This window comes from Hypanus sabinus, chromosome 8 (assembly GCF_030144855.1).
Source record: "Hypanus sabinus isolate sHypSab1 chromosome 8, sHypSab1.hap1, whole genome shotgun sequence".
Lineage (NCBI taxonomy): Eukaryota > Metazoa > Chordata > Chondrichthyes > Myliobatiformes > Dasyatidae > Hypanus > Hypanus sabinus.
The window spans coordinates 66,844,576-66,865,308 of NC_082713.1; the positions used below are offsets into that span (position 1 = coordinate 66,844,576).

Below are 20,733 nucleotides of genomic sequence, written 5' to 3' on the forward strand. Positions count from 1 at the left end.
ACTTCTATAAATAATTCTTCTTTGAAAGGAGATTGAGCAGTTCTACCCCAAACCCTACTGTTTTAAAGAACCAGATGAGCTTATTACAAAGTACAAAAATCTTAAGGTATATGCAGGGATGAGGTTTCCTATGGCTGGAGTGTCACGAGTCTGGGATCACAGTCTCCAAACAGCTATTCAGCCTTAGCCTCCAAAGTTAGCTATTCAGGATGAGGATGAGAAGAAATTTCTTCACCTGTGCAATAGTGAATTTTTGGAATTCTTGACACAGGAAAAGTGCAATTGTTTAGCTGTTAAGTACAATTAATGCACAGAGTAATAGACTTGATACAGGCTGAATATCCCTTATCTGAAATGCTTGGAGCAGGAAGTGTTTTGGATTTTGGAATATATAGTAAGATAGCTTGGGATCACTGTCATCTGACTCTGAATTCACATGCCATTGGTAAGCAGTCTTTGTCTAACAAGGGAACATTTTGCAGAGACAAAACATCAACAATGATCCAATTGAGTTTTATTGGAATGGACACAGAAGACTGTATGACCTACCCCTGGTTCTTCACTGAAAACCAGAGTTGAACATATTAAATTTTGAGCAACACTGATCAGCTCTCCAAGAAAGGTAATTTTCCTTCCTGGAGAGTGTTGGAGAAGCAGATGAACTTTTAAAACAAAAAGTTTATAATTACAGATGCTGGCTTTGAAAAAGAAGCAAAAAATCATAACCAAGGTGAGATTTGAATTCATGCCTCTGAAATAACAACTTGGTGTCAGGAACAAACATGGAATGGACCCAAATGCAGGACACAGGCACTGAAGTACTAGGGGTAGGACAGGATGGGGATGCCAAGGCATTTAAGGGGTAATGCAGGCAGGGCTGGATCCCAGAGGTCAGGCAGGCAGAAGGATCACAACATCTGTGGCAGGCAGAAGGAGAGCCCCCTGAGGCAGGCACATAACTCCTGGGCAAGGCTGCCTCTCAGGCAGGAACATGGAGGCCTGGGCATGACACAGAACACCTGGGCAGGTGCAGGGCACAACCCATAGGGAGCAATGGGTGGAAACAGTCAGAGTTCTCAGGGCAGGCCACATGGACCCCAGGCAGGGCCACAGAAGCCTGGGCAAGGCAGAGACCCCTGGTCAGGTGCAGAGCACAACCCATCAGATGCAAGGGGTAAGAAAGGGAACAGAGTCCCTCCAACAGGCAACAGCAGACAGCCTGGCTTCCCCAACAGAGGCAAGGGACAGGAAGGGGGCAGAACCACCCAAGGAATAACAGCAACAGCCTGGCTTATCTGACAGAGGCAAGGGACAGGAAGGGAGCTGGGTCCAGGGTGAGCAGCAAGACAACCACAACGCACCAGTAAATAGGGAGAAGCAAGCAGACAGCACAACAGCATGGGCAAGGCAAATATGGCAGAACAACAGGACCAGCATACCCAAGAAAAGCAGGAAAAGCATGACAAACCAGGCAGAGCAGGTTACCAAGCCTGTTGCAGAACAGGCAAAGAGCAGGATTCCAGGCAAACAAACCAGGTTCAGAGCAAGCAAGAAGCAAAACAACCACCCAAGTAGGCTCAGTCCCTGAGCCCCTTATAAACATCTGCCCCTAATAGGCGACAGCTGTACCTCCTGAAGCCAAGATGATCCAATGTCTCCGGGTGACAGGAGGGCTGGCTGCAAGGCCCGGAGTCCAGAGTCTGCGGACCGGAGCAAGACCTGGAAGGCGGGCTCCAGACCGGACCCTAACACTTGGGCTTTGAGCTATGAATCCAATAACAAAACCATACTACAACATATGTACTGCATATACCTGGAGGTAGCACTTACTTTACAAGCCAGCACACCTAAGCTATTGACCTGTTAAATCCCTAAGACATTTGTGCAGCTGAATATTAACAATTATCTGTCAAGTTGTGAAATTTGTAGTTTGATAGCTCTCTACTAAACTTTGGAATGGATATCAGATTAAACTTTTTCTATAATACAGAACATAATATTGGTAGCATACTTGTCAGCATTTAAATGCCATACCTATTTGACAGATTAAACATATGCCACATCTAAAATGGCACATTACTTTTATAACCATTAGCTCCTATTATGTGTTTAACACTTAACTGACTTGTTCATTAATCAAATTGTGATATATATACTCAATATTATGCTTCTGAGATTATGAGAGAGAGAGAGAAATTCTGTATACATAGTATATATATTTTATATATGTACAGTATAAATAAAGAGATTCTGTTTATGCTGGAAATCTTGAGGAACCTACACAAAATGCTGGAGGAACTCATCAAATCGTGGCCCAAAACATTGACTGTTTATTCCCCTCCACAGATGCTGCCTGACTTGCTGAGCTCCTCCAGCTTTTTGTGTGAGTTTCTCATATATATAACCAAGTTAGTTTATGCTTGTTTCCAGCATGGCCTATCCTGCAGGTGAAGACATCATTTCTGCTTTTTCCCTGGCTCCTTTAATGTAGATCCAATTCTTCCATTGTTAAAGGTCCTCAGTTGAAAGCAGAGTAGCGTATAAAAAAACATGTGAAACATGTGTTCATGGTAACATGTATTACGAAGTCCCATGCCTTTAACAACCATTTTTCAGCCTACCTCAGTCCCAGTGCAATGATTTTTAGTGGAATCCAAGTCTACACTGAGCAGGAATTTCTCTCAAGAAGCCAATATTGGTGAGTCCCTCGGGTAACTATTTAATATATGTTCCACTGCATTTTCAGTAATTGCGTCAAGGTTAACTCCTAAGAGTCCCATAAATTTTAATGGTATGTTACAATTCAGGTAAGTAATGCATTCACGTTTTTATGCTGTCAAGTCATAGTAAATTAGTAAACTGATAAGTAGTTAAATAAAATTTTAAAGCCGACAGATGACATAGAATATTTTATACTTCATGAAGGTTAGAGGCAATTTTGCATCCAATTTAGTGGCATTCAAAGCGACATGGAACTGCTTTTGGTTAAGTTGTGAATAGAGAAACTGGACTAATTTAGACAGCTTTTAGATTTTAGATGCCAGAAAGTTGAAAACTAATGACTGACAGTTTTTTCTGCATGAGAGTTATTTATATTTTTTCTACGACATGGACAAAGGTCACAGCTATTGCATTTTGAGCCACAGCACCAAGTCAATGTATGCTGAGAAAGGTTGATTTTCTGTTTTTGGAAAACTAGAGTAAGCTAAACAACAAACAAGAGAAAATCTGCTGATGCTGGAGATCCAAAGCAATGCACACAAAATGCTGGAGGAACTCAGCAGGCCAGGCAGCACCTATGGAAAAAGGTAAACAGTTGAAATTTCAGACCAAGACCCTTCTTCAGGACTAGAAAGGAAAGGGAGAAGTCAGAGTAAGAAGGTAGGAGGAGGGGAGGAAGAAGTACAAGGTGGTGGGTGATAGATGAAACCGGGAGAGAGGGATGGGGTAAAGTAAAGAGCTGGAAAGTTGATCAGTGAAAGAGATAAAGGCTGGAGTGGGGGAATCTAGGAGAAGACAGAAGATCATTGAAGAAAAGGGAGGTGGACAAGCACCAGAAGGATGTGAGGGGCAGGTAAGGAGATAAGGTGAGAGAGGGAAACAGGAATGGGGAATGGTGAAGGTGGAGAAATTACCACAAGTTCAAGAAATCAATGTTTAGGCCATCAGGTTGGAAGCTACCCGGACAAAATATAAGGTGTTTCTCCTCCAACTTGAGTGTGGCCATATCATAGCATAGAGGAGGCCATGAACTGACATGTTGGAATAAGAATGTAAAGTGGAATTAAAAAGGATGGCTACAGGAAGATTCCACTTTTCTGCCAGAAAGAGCATATGTGCTCAGCAAAGTGGTCTCCCAATCTACGTTGGGTCTCGCCAATATACAGGAGGCCACACCGGGGGCACTGGATACAGTAGATACACTTGCAGGTGAACTATCACCTCACCCAGAAGGCCCTGTTCATGGCCCTGTATGGCAGTGAGGGAGGAGGTGTAGGGAAGGTGTAGCACTTGTTCTGCTTACAAGAATAAGTGCCTGGAGGGAGATCACTGGGGAGGGACAAGTGGACAAGCTAGTCACATAGGGAGTGATCCCTAAGGAAAGCAGAAAGTGGGGGAGGGAAAGATGTGTTTGGTGGTGGGATTCCTTTGGGGAGGACAGAAGTTACAGAGAATTATGAGCTAGATGCAGAGGCTAGTGGATTGGTAGATGAGAAGAAGAGGAACCCTATCTCTGGTGTGATGGTGGGAGGATGGGATGAGGACAGCCTGTGTGAAACGGAAGAGATGCGGACACTAGGGAGTGTAGTGGAACACAAGTGCATAGTTTATTGAAAGTAACATCACTAGTAAACGGTGATGAAAAAGATGTTTAGCATATTGGCCTTCATCAGTCAGGACATTCAATATAGGAGTCGGCATAATGTTGCAGTTGTGTAAGTCTTCTGTGATGCCGAACTTGGTTACTGTGTACAGTTTTGGCCACCCTGTTGTAGGAAAGATGGAGTCAAACTGGAAAGGGTACAGAAAAGATTTATAAAGATGTTGCCAGGACTAAAGGACCTGAGTTATACAAAGAAACATAAAAACATAGAAAATAGGTGCAGGAGTAGGCCATTCGGCCCTTCGAGCCTGCACCGCCATTCAGTATGATCATGGCTGATCATCCAACTCAGAACCCTGGACCTGCTTTCTCTCCATACCCCTGATCCCTTTAATAGAAACATAGAAATTGGCCATAGAAAAAAGAGATTGGCCAGGTTTAAACTTAATTGCTCAGGATGTAGGAGAATGAGCAGTGACCTTATAGAGATGTTTAAAATTACAAGAGGCATTGATAAGGTAGACAGTAACAGTCTTTTCACCAGAGTAAATCTGAAAAAAACTACAGGACATAAATTTAGGGTGATGGGGGAAAGATTTAGAAGGAACTGAGGGGCGACTTTTTCAAATAGACAGTGGTGACTATATGGAATGAGTTGTCTAAAGTGGTTGAGGCAAGTATAAGAATATCATTTAAGAAGCACTTGAATAGGTACATGGAGGGGTGGGATTTTGAATAGAATAGACCATGGTTGGCATAGATTCATTGGGCTTAAGGTTTGAGCTGTATTGCACAAAATAATACAGCACAATATCGTGTTGTATTCACTACGACTCTATTATTTATTTTTAACCGATTTGTCACCTACAAATTCTGAAGGATTGATTTCTCCAGAAGAGGTTCATCTATCTCAGAAGAATTATTATCTTTATTCCCACATTCTTTCGGATGTCTTTTATCCTGTGACCATGCCCATTATCCCAAAACCTGTGTATTCCAATAAAACATGGCATATCCAATTGTCTCCAAGTATGTCAATCAAGTTGTAATCTATATTGCTTGGTTGCCATAGAGTTTGCTATAAAAATTGCTGCAATCCTCTGACCTTCACTGAATAGATCGTATCTTTAACATTCCAATGGACTATTTACTTTTTACCTGTACCTCAGTGTTTCCAATTCAGCTATTCAAACCAAGTCTAATTCAAAAGGAGCAAAAGTACACTTTAGGTTACAATACATTACAATAGACAATGCCCTTCCACCGTTCCTTAATACTCAGTTCTGACTTTTCTCCATTACTGATATCAAGCAAACTGATCTACAATTCCCCAATTTTTTTTTCATCCTTACATTTACCACCTTTTTTTTTATTACTGTAAAAGTTTGGAAAGTGACAACCAATTCATTCACTATCTCCAAAACAGTGGTGTGCTGGTCATCAGGTTCTATGAATTATTATCTTTCAGTCCCATCAATGTTTTGCTGTTTTGCTACTTTTTTTTAGCTCCTCATTCAGCCAAAATCTGTTGTTCTCTACTATTTCCTAAAGTTTTGCAGTATCATCTTCTGTGAAGACAGACACAAAACATTTAATTTCTATGCTTTTTCATTATTTCCCCAATATCCCCAATTTCTCACATCTTTCTAAGCAACTGATGCTAAACCTTTCCTCTTTACATAGTGATTTGAGTTGTTATCATCTATTTTGATCTTTCTTTCCAGGTTAATTCTCATATTCTACTTTCCAATGCCTTAGTCTTCCTATGCTGAATTCTGAAATTTTCCCAGCATTCAGATTTACTGCTCTTACTGTCGACATTATAATTGTTCTGGAAGCTTATTGCTGGAATTCTGTGGAAGAAACAAGTAGCATTTCACATCTGAGATTTTTCATCAGAACTGAGTAATTGAATGAGATTTTCTTCAGAACTGAGTAGTAAAGAATATATCTTACTATAGCACAGAAGATGAGGGACAGTTGGGTATAATATCTGAATATCTCTGGTAGAATGATCCAAAGGGATTAGAAGCACATTTTAGCTTCTTCATTTGTGTTATATGTTACTAGTAGCAGTGAAGTGCTCAATTGTACTAATAGTAGAACCAAAATCAGGGCTTTGGCCCAAAACATCGATTGTACTTTTTTTCATAGATGCTGCCAGGCCTGCTGAGTTCCTTCAGCATTTTGTGTGTGTTGCTCACAGGTGGGCAACAAGCAGGAATGGCCAATTCTGAAACAGACAGAAAGAAAGAAAGGAAATCTGGATTCTGGTTATTCTTCTAGTGGTCTCATTAAAGTAACCAGTATAATCTGTCACACTGCACTCTGTATTGTTACTGTTTTGCTTTGTTCTCCTTCAATGTACCGTGCAATGATTTGATTTGTATTCACAGTATGCAATCAGGCTTTTCAATGGATCACAGTCAATGTGACAATAATAAACTAAAACAAAAAATTTCCTCATGTTTGAGAATTTGATATTGATGCAAATTTGAAGTTGCAGGCTGCAACATGCCCAGATGGAAACTGAGGTAATAATTTCTCAAACATGCACTGGGCCTCATTGTATCATTGCAGGAGACCACAAACAGAATGATCAGAGTGGGAATGGGATAGAGAATTAAACTGGTGGAAGATGAGACATAAAGGGTCGCCACTGAAGACTGCACACAGGGGCTTGCAAGATGATCAGCCAGCCGGAGTTTGCTTTTGATTTTGCAGACGGTGTGAACACTATACGCAGTAACAAGAGCATGTGAATTGGTGCTTCACCTGGAAAGACTATTGGGTAATGAGATGGCAGAGAAGAAAGAGATGAAAGGTCAGACATTACATGAGCAAGTGGCATAAAAGGGGGAGTGTTTGGTGGGGACAAAATAGCAGACCAGATAGGTAATCACAAATCCTTCAAAATGTTGAAAGGGGAGAGGGGTACGTGTCAAGTGATGGAACATTGCTGAAGCTCCTGAAATATGCAAAAGTATGATCCATTAAATAGGGACACTGTTGGATGGAAGAAGAGGACCATTGAAAATCAACCCTTAATTGGTCCCGGAGAAAATGGGATCAGAGCAGAATTGAAGGAAATAAATTGGAGCAGTAGCAACTGAAACAGAAGAACCGGGAGAATGGATGGAAATTCAAATGTCAGCCTTTTCCTTTGATCTAACAGTATCATTAACAGGTCTAATTAGCCACGGCTTGAACACTTATTCTGTTGTGTTTCTGTCTTTTTAAAGGATATACAGTACTGTGCAAAAGTCTTAGGCACATAGACAGTATACTGTGGCTTGCAAAAGTTTGGGTGCCCCTGGTCAAAATTTCTGTTACTATGAATAGCTAAGTGAGTAAAAGATGACCTGATTTCCAAATGGCATAATGTTAAAGATGACACATTTCTTTAATATTTTAAGCATGGTTACTTCTTTATTTCCATCTTTTACCGTTTCAGCATTACAAAAAAGGAAAAGGGCTCAAAGCAAAAGTTTGGGCACCCTGCATGGTCAGTACTTAGTAACACCCCCTCTGGCAAGTATCACACCTTGTAAGTGCTTTCTGTAGCCAGCTAAGAGTCTTTCAATTCTTGTTTGGGGGATTTTCGCCCATTCTTCCTTGCAAAAGGCTTCTAGTTCTCTGAGATTCTTGGGCCGTCTTGCATGTACTGCTGTTTTGAGGTCTATCCACATATTTTCGATGATGTTTAGGTCAGGGGACTGTGAGGGCCATGAAAAAACATTCAGCTTGCGCATTTTGAGGTAGCCCATTGTGGATTTTGAGGTGAGTTTAGGATCATTATCCTGTTGTAGAAGCCATCCTCTTTTCATCTTCACCTTTTTTACAGATGGTGTGATATTTGCTTCCAAAATTTGCGGGTATTTAATTAAATTCATTCTTGCCTCTACCAGCGAAATATTCCCCGTGCCATTGGCTGCAACACAAGCCCAAACCATTTTCAATCCACCCCCCCGCTTAAATTCATCAGTTAAAATCTAAACAAGCCTGATGCATTTCGGAAACAAGTCCTGTGGACTGATGAAGTTAAAATAGAACTTTTTGGCCGCAATGAGCAAAGGTATGTTTGGAGAAAAAAGGGTGCAGAATTTCATGAAAAGAACACCTCTCCTACTGTTAAGCATGGGGGTGCATTGATCATGCTTTGGGCCAAACAAGAATTGAAAGACTCTTAGCTGGCTACAGAAAGCATTTACAAGCTGTGATACTTGCCAAAGGGGATGTTACTAAGTACTGACCATGCAGGGTGCCCAAACTTTTGCTTCGGGACCTTTTCCCTTTTTGTTATTTTGAAACTGTGAAAGATGGAAATAAAGAAGTAATCTTGCTTAAAATATTAAAGAAATGTGTCACCTTTAACTATGCCTTTTGGAAATCAGATCATCTTTTACTCACTTAGCTATTCACAGTAAAATAAATTTTGACTAGGGATGCCCAAACTTTTGCATGCCACTGTATAGCTGGGGTGCATAAGACTTTTGCCCAATACTGTATTTATCAAAGTGGAGCAGAGAGTGAGTTTGTAAATCTGGTGGGAGCAAAAATCTTGGAAATGGCGAGATTGGAGCACTGCAGAACGAACGTGGGACAGGTGGCAAACTAAGCGAGTCAGGGGTAGGGGTGGTGTGGTTACAGACACACCCCCCCCCCCGAGACACAAACCAAGGTCAATTGACTCCATACAGTTGGTTTATTGATCATTATAGAATTTATAGAATGTTTCTCTGGTGATTCCTCCCCTCTCCTTTCAATTGTTCCCAACCATGATTCTCCTCTCCCTGCCCCATTCCCACTCTCAGTTCACAATAGTCACCCATATCAGAATCAATTTTATCATCATTCATATATATAATGTCTTTCCTTATCTCCTTATTTTCCCATCACCTCCCTCTGGTGTTCCTCCCCCTTTCCTTTCTTACATAAGAGCATAAGAAATCGGAGCAGGAGTAGGCCATCCAGTCCATCGAGCCTGCCCTGCCGTTCAATAAGATCATGACTGATCTGTCCATAAATTCAGCTCCATCTACCTGCCTTTTCCCCATAAACCTTAATTCCCCTACTATGTAAAAACCTATCTAACTGTTACTTAAGTATATTGAGTGAAGAAGCCTCAATTGCTTTCCTGGGCAGAGAATTCCACAGATTCACCACTCTCTGTAAAAAACAGTTTCTCCTCATCTCTGTCCTAAATCTTCTCCCCTGAATCTCAAGGCAATGTCCCCTAGTTCAAGTCTCACCTACCAATAGAAACAACTTTCCTAATTCTATCTTATCTGTCCCTTTCAAAATTTTGTATGTTTCTATAGATCCCCTCTCATTCTTCTGAACTCCAGAGAATATAGTCCCAGGTGACTCAATCTCTCCTCATAAGTTAAACCCTTCATCCCTGGAATCAACCTGGTGCACCTCCTCTGCACTGTCTCCAAAGCCAGTATATCCTTCCTCAAGTACAGAGACCAGAACTGCACACAGTACTCCAGGTGTGGCCTCACCAGTACCCTGTATAGTTGCAGCGTGACCTCCCTGCTCTTGAATTCAATCTCTCTAGCAACAAAGGGCAACACTCCTTTTGCCTTCTTAGTAACCTGTTGTACCTGCAAGCCAACTTTTTGTGATTCATGAACAAGCACTCCCAAGTCCCTCTGCACAACAGCATGCTGCAATCTTTCACCATTTAAATAATAACTTGCTCTTCTATTATTCCTTCCAATGTGGATGATCTCTCATTTACCAACGTTGCATTCCATCTGCCAGACCTTGGCCCCCTCACTTAACCTATCTATAGCTCTCTGCAGACTCTCCACATCCTCTGTACAATTTGCTTTTCCCGGTTAACTGTCGGCTAACTATTACTTGGTTTGCACTACTTGTATGTATAATCTATATTTTCATTTATAATTATCATCTGTTATGAGCAGAGAGACAACATCTGCCGGAAGTAAATTCCTTGTATGTGTACAGGTACTTGGCGATTAAAGTCTGATTCTGATTCTGATTCTGACATGTGACACAAAATAGCCATTCAATGCCTCAGCCATTTCTGTATCACCCAATATCAATTTCCCATTCTCGTCTTTCAAGGGATCTACATTGACTTTAGCCACCCTCTTCTACTTTAAAAACTTTTGCTATCTGTTTTTATATTTTGTGCTAATTCACTTTCATACTCTATCTTCCCTTTCTTTATTTCTTGTTTAGTTGTTCTCTGTTGCGTTTTAAAGTTTTCCCAATCCTCCAGTCTCCCACTACCTCTTGTGACTTTGTACACATGAACTTTTAATTTAATACTATCTTTTATTTCCTTAGTTATCCAAGGCTGGCTCTCTCCACTCTTATTGTCTTTACTTTTGACTGGAATATACTTTTGTTGAGCACTGTGAAAAATTTCTTTGAAAGTATTCCGCTGTTCCTCAACTCGGTCCAACCAAATAGCCTGTGCTCCAAATCCACATTAGCCAACTCCTCCCTCATCCCGTTGTAGACTCCTTTGATCAAGCATAATACACTAGTTTTAGATCTAACTATCTCATCCTCCATCTGAATGCAAAATTCAATCATACTATGATCACTCTTTCCAAGAGGATCCCTGACTACAAGATTGTTAATCTTACCTATCTCATTGCACAGGACTACATCTAAGATAGTATTTTCCCTTGTAGCTTCACTAACATGCTGCTCAAGAAAGCCATCACGGATGCATTCTATGAAGTCCTCCTCAAGACTGCCTTGACCAACCTGATTCACCCAATCAATGTGGAAGTTAAAATCCGCCACAATAACTGAGGTTCCTTTCTTACAAGCTTCAGTTATTTCTTGGTTAATTGCCTCTGCCACTGCAATATTTTTATTAGGTGGTCTATAGACAACACCCACCAGTGAATTTTTCCCTTTACTATTCTTAATCTCTACCCAGATGGACTCAACATTCTGCTCCATAGATCTTATATTGTCTCTCACAATCGCCCTGATCTCATCCCTGATCAAGAGCACCACTCTGCCTTCCTTCTATCTTTCTGTATCACCTGATACCCTTGGATGTTTAATTCCCAGTCATCTCCACCTTGCAACCAGGTTTTGTAATGGCCACTAAATTATATGCCTTGGTACTGATCTGTGCCACTAGTTCACTAACCTTGTTTCTAATACTACAGGCATTTAGATAAAGTTCAGACTTTGTTTCCAACTCAATATATAGGTAAAGTACCTCATGATCATATATTATCATTGTTTTATGTCCCTTCTGATTTGTACAATAACCTACTATACCAATACCGACAGGGAACATGCAGACAACATCTACCAAGGATTTTTGTCCTTTGCTGTGATGGTCTTCACACAGGCTAATCTTATTTCTAGATATTTTGAATTGAGATCCTGCCTCCCTTATACTTTTTGAATTTGATGTTTTATTATTAGGCCACAGTTCCACTTCTCATATGTTGGCTGACTTCTAAAAGTTTAGAATGAAATACCTTAATTCAAAAAATGGGGAAGACAGAAAATGGGAATCCACAGTGCAAGTCAGTTAATTTCACATATGTCTAAACAAAATGTAAGAATGTGGCGAACCATTTCCCGGCACATCCGAACCAGCTCACAATTAGCCAGCATTCCGGCTAAGGGAGATAGCCTACGGGGGTTTGCGAGCACAGAGCTTTGGAGCCTCTGCGCCACAGGGGGCAGGTTGAGGGAGGCTTAAAAGCAAGGCTGGGTATTTCAAATAAAGTTTTTTCTTCGAGGGCAGTTACCGACTCCGTGTCGTAATTTTAGCGCTGCATGTAGCACACCGCTACAATTGGTGACCTCGACAGTCCAAACGATTTTTGGACCAGAAATGACCGTCGCCGCCTCTGTCCATGCGGTTTCGTTGAAGCTGCCGGGTTTCTGGACACAGCGACCTCACCTATGGTTCCAGCAAGCCGAAGCCCAATTCCACGTTCGGCAGATCACCTCAGAAGACACCCGCTACTACTACATGGTGAGCTCCCTCGACCAGGACACAGCAGCCCAGGTCGCGGAGTTCGTACAGTCGCCCCCGGCAGACGGCAAGTACATGGAATTCAAAGCCCTGCTCCTCAGGACTTTCAGACTCTCAAGGCGCGAGCAGGCTGCCCATTTACTGCACCTGGATGGCTTGGGAGACAGACCTCCATCGGCTTTAATGAATGAGATGTTGTCTCTGGCCGACGGACACACACCCTGCCTCATGTTTGAGCAGGTATTCCTGGAGCAGCTGCCCGAGGACATACTCCTGCTGCTGTCCAACGCGGATTTCAGTGACCCCCGGAAGGTGGCAGCCCGGGCGGACTTGCTGTGGAACGCCAAAAAGGTGAGCGGGGCGTCCATCGCACAGATCACCCAGCCATGCTCCCAGCAGCAAGCCAGTCCAGGCCCGGCTGCAGAGCCCACTAACCCCAGGGGCAGAGGTGGGGGGGGCCCAACGAACAATGGTGCTTCTACCACCAGCGGTGGGGCGCAGAAGCCCGCCGTTGTCACCCGCCCTGCAAGTTCCCGGGAAACGCCAGGGCCAGCCGCCGCTGATGGCTACGGCGGCTGGCCATCGGGATAGACTCCTGTATGTGTGGGATAGAAGGTCGGGACGCCGGTTTTTGGTCGATACTGGGGCTGAGATCAGCGTCTTACCTCCGACGAGTTACGACACCCGCAGCAGGGCACCGGGTCCCCCCCTGAGGGCCGCGAACGGCAGCACAGTAAGGACCTACGGCACCCATACGGTGCAGCTACAGTTCAGCTCCAGCCGGTTCACGTGGGACTTTGGGACTTCACACTGGCCGCCGTAGCCCAACCGCTTCTGGGTGCGGATTTTTTGCGGGCTCACAGCCTACTGGTCGACCTGCCCAGGAAGAGACTGGTCCACGCCGAGACCTTTCAGACGTTCTCCCTGGGTGCAGCCCAGTTGCCAGCCCCTCACCTCGGCTCCATCACACTGTCCGACGACTTCACCAGGGTCCTGGCAGATTTTCCTTCGGTTCTGGCACCGCAGTTCACAGCGGCCATGCCCCGACACAGCGTACAGCACCACGTCCCGACCCAGGGACCACCTCTCCACGCTCGCGCTCGGCGGCTTCCCCCGGACAAACTCCGACTGGCAAAGGAGGGGTTCAAGAGGATGGAGGAATTGGGGATCATCCGGCGGTCCGACAGCCCATGGGCCTTCCCCCCTGCACATGGTGCCCAAAGCGATAGGGGGCTGGAGACCATGTGGCGACTACCGCAGGCTGAACGAGGCTACCACACTGGACCGCTACACTGTGCCGCACATTCAGGACTTTGCAGCAAACCTGCACGGCGCACGGATCTTCTCCAAGGTAGACCTCGTCTGAGGGTACCATCAAATCCCGATGCATCCGGACGACGTCCCCAAAACGGCTCTCATCACCCCGTTTGGCCTTTTTGAGTTCCTCCGCATGCCATTCGGCCTGAAAAATGCCGCACAGACGTTCCAGCGGTTAATGGACGCGGTAGGACGGGACCTGGACTTCGCGTTCATCTATTTGGATGACATCCTCATAGCCAGCAGCAGTCGTCAGGAGCATCTGTCCCACCTTCGTCAACTCTGCGCCCGACTGAGTGAGTACGGTCTAACAATCAACCCAGCCAAATGCCAGTTCGGGCTCGACACCATTGACTTCCTGGGCCACAGGATTACTAAAGATGGGGCAACCCCTCTGCCCGCTAAGGTAGATGCGGTTCACCACTTTCCCCGACCCACCACGATCAAAGGCCTTCAGGAATTGGTAGGTATGGTCAATTTCTACCGCCGCTTCCTCCCTTCAGCTGCCCGGATCATGCGCCCCCCTGTTCGCCCTGCTGTCCGGTCCGGGCAAGGACATTAACTGGGACGAGGAGTCCGCCGCCGCTTTCGTTCAAACGAAGGAAGCTTTGGCGAACACCGCAATGCTAGTGCACCCCAGAATGGACGTCCCTACCGCCCTCACAGTGGACGCATCTAACACGGCAGTCGGTGGGGTGCTGGAGCAACTCATCGCAGGTCGCTGGCAACCCCTGGCGTTTTTCAGCAAACACCTGCGGCCACCCGAGCTCAAGTACAGTGCTTTTGACCGGGAACTGTTGGCGCTCTACCTGGCAATCCGGCATTTCAGGTTCTTCTTGGAAGGTAGGCCCTTCACCGCGTTCACGGACCTCAAGCCGTTACCTTTGCGTTTACGAAAGCATCCGACTCCTGGTCGTCCCGCCAGCAACGCCACCTGTCCTACATCTCTGAATACACGACGGATGTCTGGCACGTCTCGGGTAAGGACAATGTCGTGGTGGATGCGCTCTCTCGCCCTACCAATCATGCCCTTTCCCAAGGGGTAGACTTTGAGGCACTGGCAGAGGCACAGCAGGCAGATGAGGAGATTCCAAGTTACAGAACCGAAGTCTCCGGTTTGCAGCTCCAGGACCTCCCCATAGGCCCAGGTGAGAGGACCCTACTCTGTGACGTCGCCACCAGCCAGCCCCGTCCCGTCGTCCCAACAGCCTGGCGGCAACGCGTTTTCAACTCCATTCATAACTTGGCGCATCCCTCCATCCGGACAACTGTCCGGATGGTTTCCAGCAAGTTCGTTTGGCACAGACTCCGCAAGCAGGTCAGTGAATGGGCCAAAACGTGCATGCACTGCCAGACGGCCAAGGTGCAGCGGCCACACCAAAGCCCCACCGCAGCAGTTCCATCCCGCCCACCGGCGTTTCGACCACATTCATATGGATATCGTGGGCCCCTTGCCAGTGTCGCGCGGAGCGCGTCACCTCCTGACTATCGTGGACCGGCTCACAAGAGGCGATCCCGCTCACCGACACCACCTCCGAATCTTGCGCCCGGGCACTGATCATCACCTGGGTATCTCGCTTTGGTGTACCGGCCCACATTACCTCCGACAGAGGCGCCCAGTTCACCTCCAGCCTGTGGTCAGCTATGGCCAGGCTTTTGGGGACTCAGCTGCACCACACCACTGCCTACCACCCGCAGTCGAACGGGCTAGTGGAGCATTTCCACCGTCACCTGAAGTCGGCCCTCATGGCCCGCCTGCGAGGAGCTAACTGGGCAGACGAGCTTCCCTGGGTCCTACTCGGCATCCGCACGGCGCCCAAAGATGATCGGCACGCCTCGTCGGCCGAGTTGGTGTATGGCGCGCCCCTGGTCGTCCCCAGGGAGTTCCTACCAGCCCAAGGGGGCAAGAGGAAGAAACCCCCAGCAGTCCTGGGCAGACTTCACGAGAAGCTCAGTAACCTGGCCCCCATACCCACTTCGCAGCTTGGGCAGAACCCGACCTGCATACCAAAGACCTGCAGAACTGTAAGTTTGTGTTTGTACGAAGGGGCGGGCATCGGCCACCGCTGCAACGGCCCTACGAGGGGCCGTTTACGGTGCTCCGGAACTACGGGTCCACATTCGTGCTGGACATGGGGGGGAGAGAGGAGGTTTTCACGGTGGACCGCCTCAAACCGGCCCATGTGGACCTAGCGCAACCGGTCGAGTTTCCGGCACCTCGGCGCAGAGGCCGACCTCCCAAACAGGTTCCGGCCCAGACTGTGGACATTGGGAGGGTGTATCGCCGGTTCTGGGGGGTGGTTATGTGGCGACCCATTTCCTGGCACATCCGAACCAGCTCACAATTAGCCAGCGTTCCGGCTAAGGGAGATAGCCTATGGGGGTTTGCGAGCACAGAGCTTTGGAGCCTCTGTGCCACGGGGGGCAGGTTGAGGGAGGCTTAAAAGCAAGGCTGGGTATTTCGAATAAAGTTTTTTCTTCGACTGTAGTTACCGACTCCGTGTCGTAATTTTAGCGCTGCGTGTAGCACACCGCTACAAGAACTTATTTTTAAGACTGTTGACTGTAATAATTAGGAAATCATAAGATAATCATACAATTTTGACACATGTTAAAATAAACATTTGTTGAAGTTTTAGAAGATCTTCCAAAAAGTTCTAAGTGTTGTGGAGAAAATTGTATCAGTGGAAATAAGTGGATGTACACTGGTTTCCAGAAAGAAATGACATACTGTATGGTAGTAGTGTTTAATCTAAGGGGTATGACTGCCTCTTGGAACAATGCGGCCTGGGAGATGCTTTGCAAGGTCCAGAGATAAGACATCTTGGTGTCTGCAGACCTATTGCAAATGGGATTGCCATGCATCTTAAAAGTTTCCATTAGCTCCCACATACTCTAGTTGCAAAATGCCATCCACTCTACAGACCCTGCTTTAAATTAAATTAATTTCTTTAATTGTCTAGTAAGGTATTAACTGGCTATTTACAGATGTTAATTATAATGCTGTCTATTAGCTTTACGATATCAATTTAAGTTAAATGTTGACTGTGGATTATAATTTAATGGAATCACAATCTCATTAGCTGAGTTATCCCAGGTTTATCATCAGACTGACTCACTGAACCTGAAATAACAAGGTATTTTGAACCTTGTCTTGCATCCTTCAAGAGGTTAGTCATGGAGTAATCTGGGTCCATGCCAATTTGCCTATTGTCACAACAGGTCAACAGCAAATAATGTAGATGATCTTGTAGAGCCGTGAGAAATTGGCAGGAATGATGTTGTGGGCATGGCTGAACGACAATCATACCTGAAAGCTTAAAATTCAAGGATACACTTGTATCAAAAGGACAACAGGTAGGCAAAGGTGGTGGGCTGGCTCTGTTGGTAAAAATTGAATCCAAATTCTTAGAAAGATATGACATAAGATCAGAAAATGTAGAATCCTTGTGGGTAGAGTTAGGAAACTGCAAAGATAAAAATATCCTGATAGGGTTATTAATTTAATTTAAGGCAGGCCAATGAATAGTGGCTGGTATGCAGGATAAAGACTACAATGGGAGATAGACATGTAAAAAAAGAACTGTTAGTCATAAGGGATTTCAATATGCAAGCAGATTAAAAAAATCAGGTTGGTACTGGATCCCAAGAGAAGGAATTTGTAGAATGCCCTTGAGATTACTTTTTAGATCAGCTTGTGGTTGAGCTCACTTGGGAAAAGGCAATTCTTGATTGGGTGTTGTGTAATGAACCAGATTTAATTAGGGAGTTTAAGATAAAGGAACCCTTAGGATGCAATGATTATAATATGATAGATTTTACCCTGCACTTTGAGAGGGAGAAGCTAATGTTGGATGTATCAGTATTACAATAGAGTAAATTTGAACTACAGGGGCATGAGAGTGAAGGCAGCATACACGATTGACGGTAGAGCAGCAATGGTTGAAATTTCTAGTAGTATTTGGAAGGTGCACGGTCACTTCATTGCAGCAAAGAAGAAGCATTCTAAAGAGGATGAGACAACTGTGGCTGGCAAGTGAAGTCAAAGCCAGCATAAAAGAAAAAGAGAAGGCATGAGATATAACAAAAAAACAGTGGAAAGCTAGAGAATTGGGAAGGTTATTAAAACCAATGGAAGGCAACTAAAAGAGTCCAAGGTGGTTCACATGAATGAAAGGGTTCAAAAATGAGGAGCTCTGGGGCTATACTCACTGGCATTTAGAAGAATGAGGTGGAATCTCACTGAAACCTATTGAATATTGGAAGACCATAAGACACAGAAGCAGAATTAGGCCATTTGGCACATCAAGCCTGTTCCATCATTTCAACATGACCGATGCATTTTCCCTCTCAACTCCACTCTGCTGCCTTCTCCCTCTGTCCCTTCATGCCCTGACTCACCAAGAATCTATCACCTCTGGCTTAAATACACACAATGATTTGCTCTCCACAGCTGTCAATAGCAATGAATTCAAAAGATTCACGAAAGGAATCATCTTCATTCTAAAAGGACACACTTCTATTCTGAGACTGTGCCCTCTTTTCTTAAACTCTTCCACCATAGGAAACATCCTCTATATATCCACTCTATTGAGGTCTTTCAACATTCAATAGATTTCAATTAGGTTACTCCTCATTCTTCTGAATTCCAGTGAGTACAGGCCCAGAGTCATCTATTGGTCCTCATATGATAAGCCTGTCAATCCAGAATCATTTTCATGATCTTCCTTTGAACCCTCTCCAATGTCAGCATATACTTTCTTAGATAAAGGGCCCAAATCTGCTCACAGTACTTCAAGTGAGACCCAACCAGTGCCTAAAGCCTCAACATTACACTTCTGTCTTTATATTCTTGTCTTCTCAAAATAAATTCTAACACTGCATGTGGCCTCCTTACCACCTAATCAACCTGCTTACTAACTTTTAGAGAACCCTGCACAAGGACTCCTAAATCCCTTTTCATCTCAGATTTTTGTATTTTCCCTCCATTTAGAAAATAGTGAACACTTTCATTTCTTCTACCAAAGTACATGACCATACACTTCTCAACAGTGTATTCCATCTGTCATCTCTTTGCCCATTCCTCAAATATGTCTCAGTCCTTCCATAGCCTCTCTGTTCCTCAACACCTCCTGCCCCTCCAACAATCTTCATATCATCTGCAAACTAGGCCACAAAGCTATCAATACCATCATTCAAATCATTGATATATAATGTAAAAACAAGTGATCCCAACACAGACCCCTGTGGAACACCACTAGTCACCGGCAGCCAACCAGAAAACTCTGTCTTTATTCACATTCTTTGCCTCCTGTCAATCAGCCAATACTCTATCCATATTAGTACCTTTCCTGTATTACCATAGCCTCTTAACTTTTTCAGCAGTATCATGTGTGGCACAATGTCAAAGTCTTTCTGAAAACCCAAGAACACAACATCCACCAATTCTCCGTTGTCTATCGTGCATGTTATTTTTTTCCAAAAATTCCAATAGATTTGTCAGACAAGATTTTTTCTTAAGGAAACCATGCTGACTTCAACCAATTTCATCATGTGCCTCCAAGTACCCTGAAACCGTATCCTTAACAATCAACTCCAACACCTTCTCAACCACTGAGGTCAGACTAACTGACCTATAAATTTCCTTTCTTCTGCCTCCCTCCCTTCTTGAAGAGTGCAGTGATATTTGCAATTTTCCAGTTCTCCAGAACCATGGCAGAATCCAGTGATTCTTGGAAGATCATAACTAATTCCTCCATAATCTCTTCAGCTACTTCCTTCAAAACCCTGGGACATAGACCATCTGGTCCAGGTGACTTATCTACATTCAGACCTATCAATTTTTCAAAAATCTCTCCCTAGTAATGGCAACTTCACTCATTTCTGCCCCATGACACTCTTGAACTTCTGCCATAGTGGTAATGTCTTCCACAGTGAAGACTAATGCAAAGTATATATTCAGTTTGTCCGCCATTTCCTTGTCCTCCATTACTAACTCTTCAGCACCATTTTCCAGCAGTCTGAAATCTACTCTCACCTCTCTTTTGCACTTTATATATCTGAAGGAACTTTTGGTATCCTTTTTAATATTATTAATATTATTGGCTAGCTTACCTTCATATTCCATTTTTTTGACTTATTTCAGATGCCATCTGTTGGTTTAAAAATAATTCCAATTCCTCTAACCTCCCACTAATATTGGCTCTACTGTATGCCTTCTCTATTGCTTTTAAGTTGGCTTTGACTTCTCTTGTCAGCCATAGTTGTGTCACCCTACCTTTAGAATACTTCTTCTTCCTTGGGATGTATTTATCCTGCGTCTTCCGAAAGCCCTAGATAGAGTGGATGAGGGGAGGATGTTTCCAATAGTGGAGGAATCTAGGATCAAAAGGCACAGCCTCGGAATTCAAGGACATCTCTTTAGAACAGAGATGAGGAATTTCTTTAGCCAGAGAGTGGTGAATCTGGGGAATTCATTACTACAAATGGCTGTGAAGGCCAAGTCATTGCATATATTCAAAGCAGAAGCTAATATGCTCTTAATTAGTAAAGACATCAAAGGAAGGCAAGAGAATGGGGTTGAGAGGGATAATAAATCAGCCATGATGTAATGGTGGAGCAGACTCAATAAACCTGTAGGCTTTCACAATTAAAATGAAGTGAGGCGTTTTATGTTTAATGAAATCCATAACACATTTTATTGAACTCCTAAACTTACAAAACAAAATTATGCTAAACATCTTTTGCATAAATACATTGTCATGTCAGTTTAGTCTCTTAAAGCAAAACCCCAACTCAATGTCAGAGAATGTGAATTATGTGTGTTTCTCCCAATTACATTACTCTACACAAACCTCCACTGAAGTCACTAAAACAGACATTGTGAGCCTGTCTGGATCTCAGATGAGCCACCAGGCTCTGGTCCTGTGTTCCTTGTGTAGAGGAACCATAGATGCCTCTGGCATGGTCATGGTCATGTTGTGATGCCAGGGGAATGGCAGTGGAATACTCCAAATCATGGTGACCCCGTTAAAGATGATCTGTCAAAATACATTCAGGTTTACTCAACTTATCTATGATAGAAGTCTTTTCTCTCTGT

The 20,733-nt window shown here is 44.2% G+C and overlaps 1 protein-coding gene and 1 long non-coding RNA gene across 8 annotated transcripts in view; one reads left to right on the forward strand and one right to left on the reverse strand.

The window, feature by feature from the left end:
* LOC132398209 (uncharacterized) overlaps nucleotides 1-2,658 on the reverse strand; it is a 56,807-nt gene extending 54,149 nt beyond the window's left edge. Inside the window, exon 1 of the long non-coding RNA XR_009513579.1 lies at nucleotides 2,622-2,658. This is a non-coding gene — a long non-coding RNA (uncharacterized LOC132398209). The remainder of the gene's footprint in view (nucleotides 1-2,621) is intronic.
* LOC132398208 (uncharacterized) overlaps nucleotides 1-20,733 on the forward strand; it is a 62,400-nt gene that overhangs the window by 5,314 nt on the left and 36,353 nt on the right. For 3 of the 7 annotated variants that reach the window (XM_059977300.1, XM_059977307.1, XM_059977306.1), the window contains exon 2: nucleotides 3,200-3,308. The exons of 2 other annotated variants lie outside the window; for them this stretch is intronic. The gene's annotated coding sequence lies outside the window, so the exon portion shown is untranslated. Of the gene's footprint in view, nucleotides 1-3,068; nucleotides 3,159-3,199; nucleotides 3,309-7,016; nucleotides 7,149-20,733 lie in introns of those variants that run through there. 2 more of the 7 variants (XM_059977301.1, XM_059977303.1) reach the window with 2 other exon arrangements.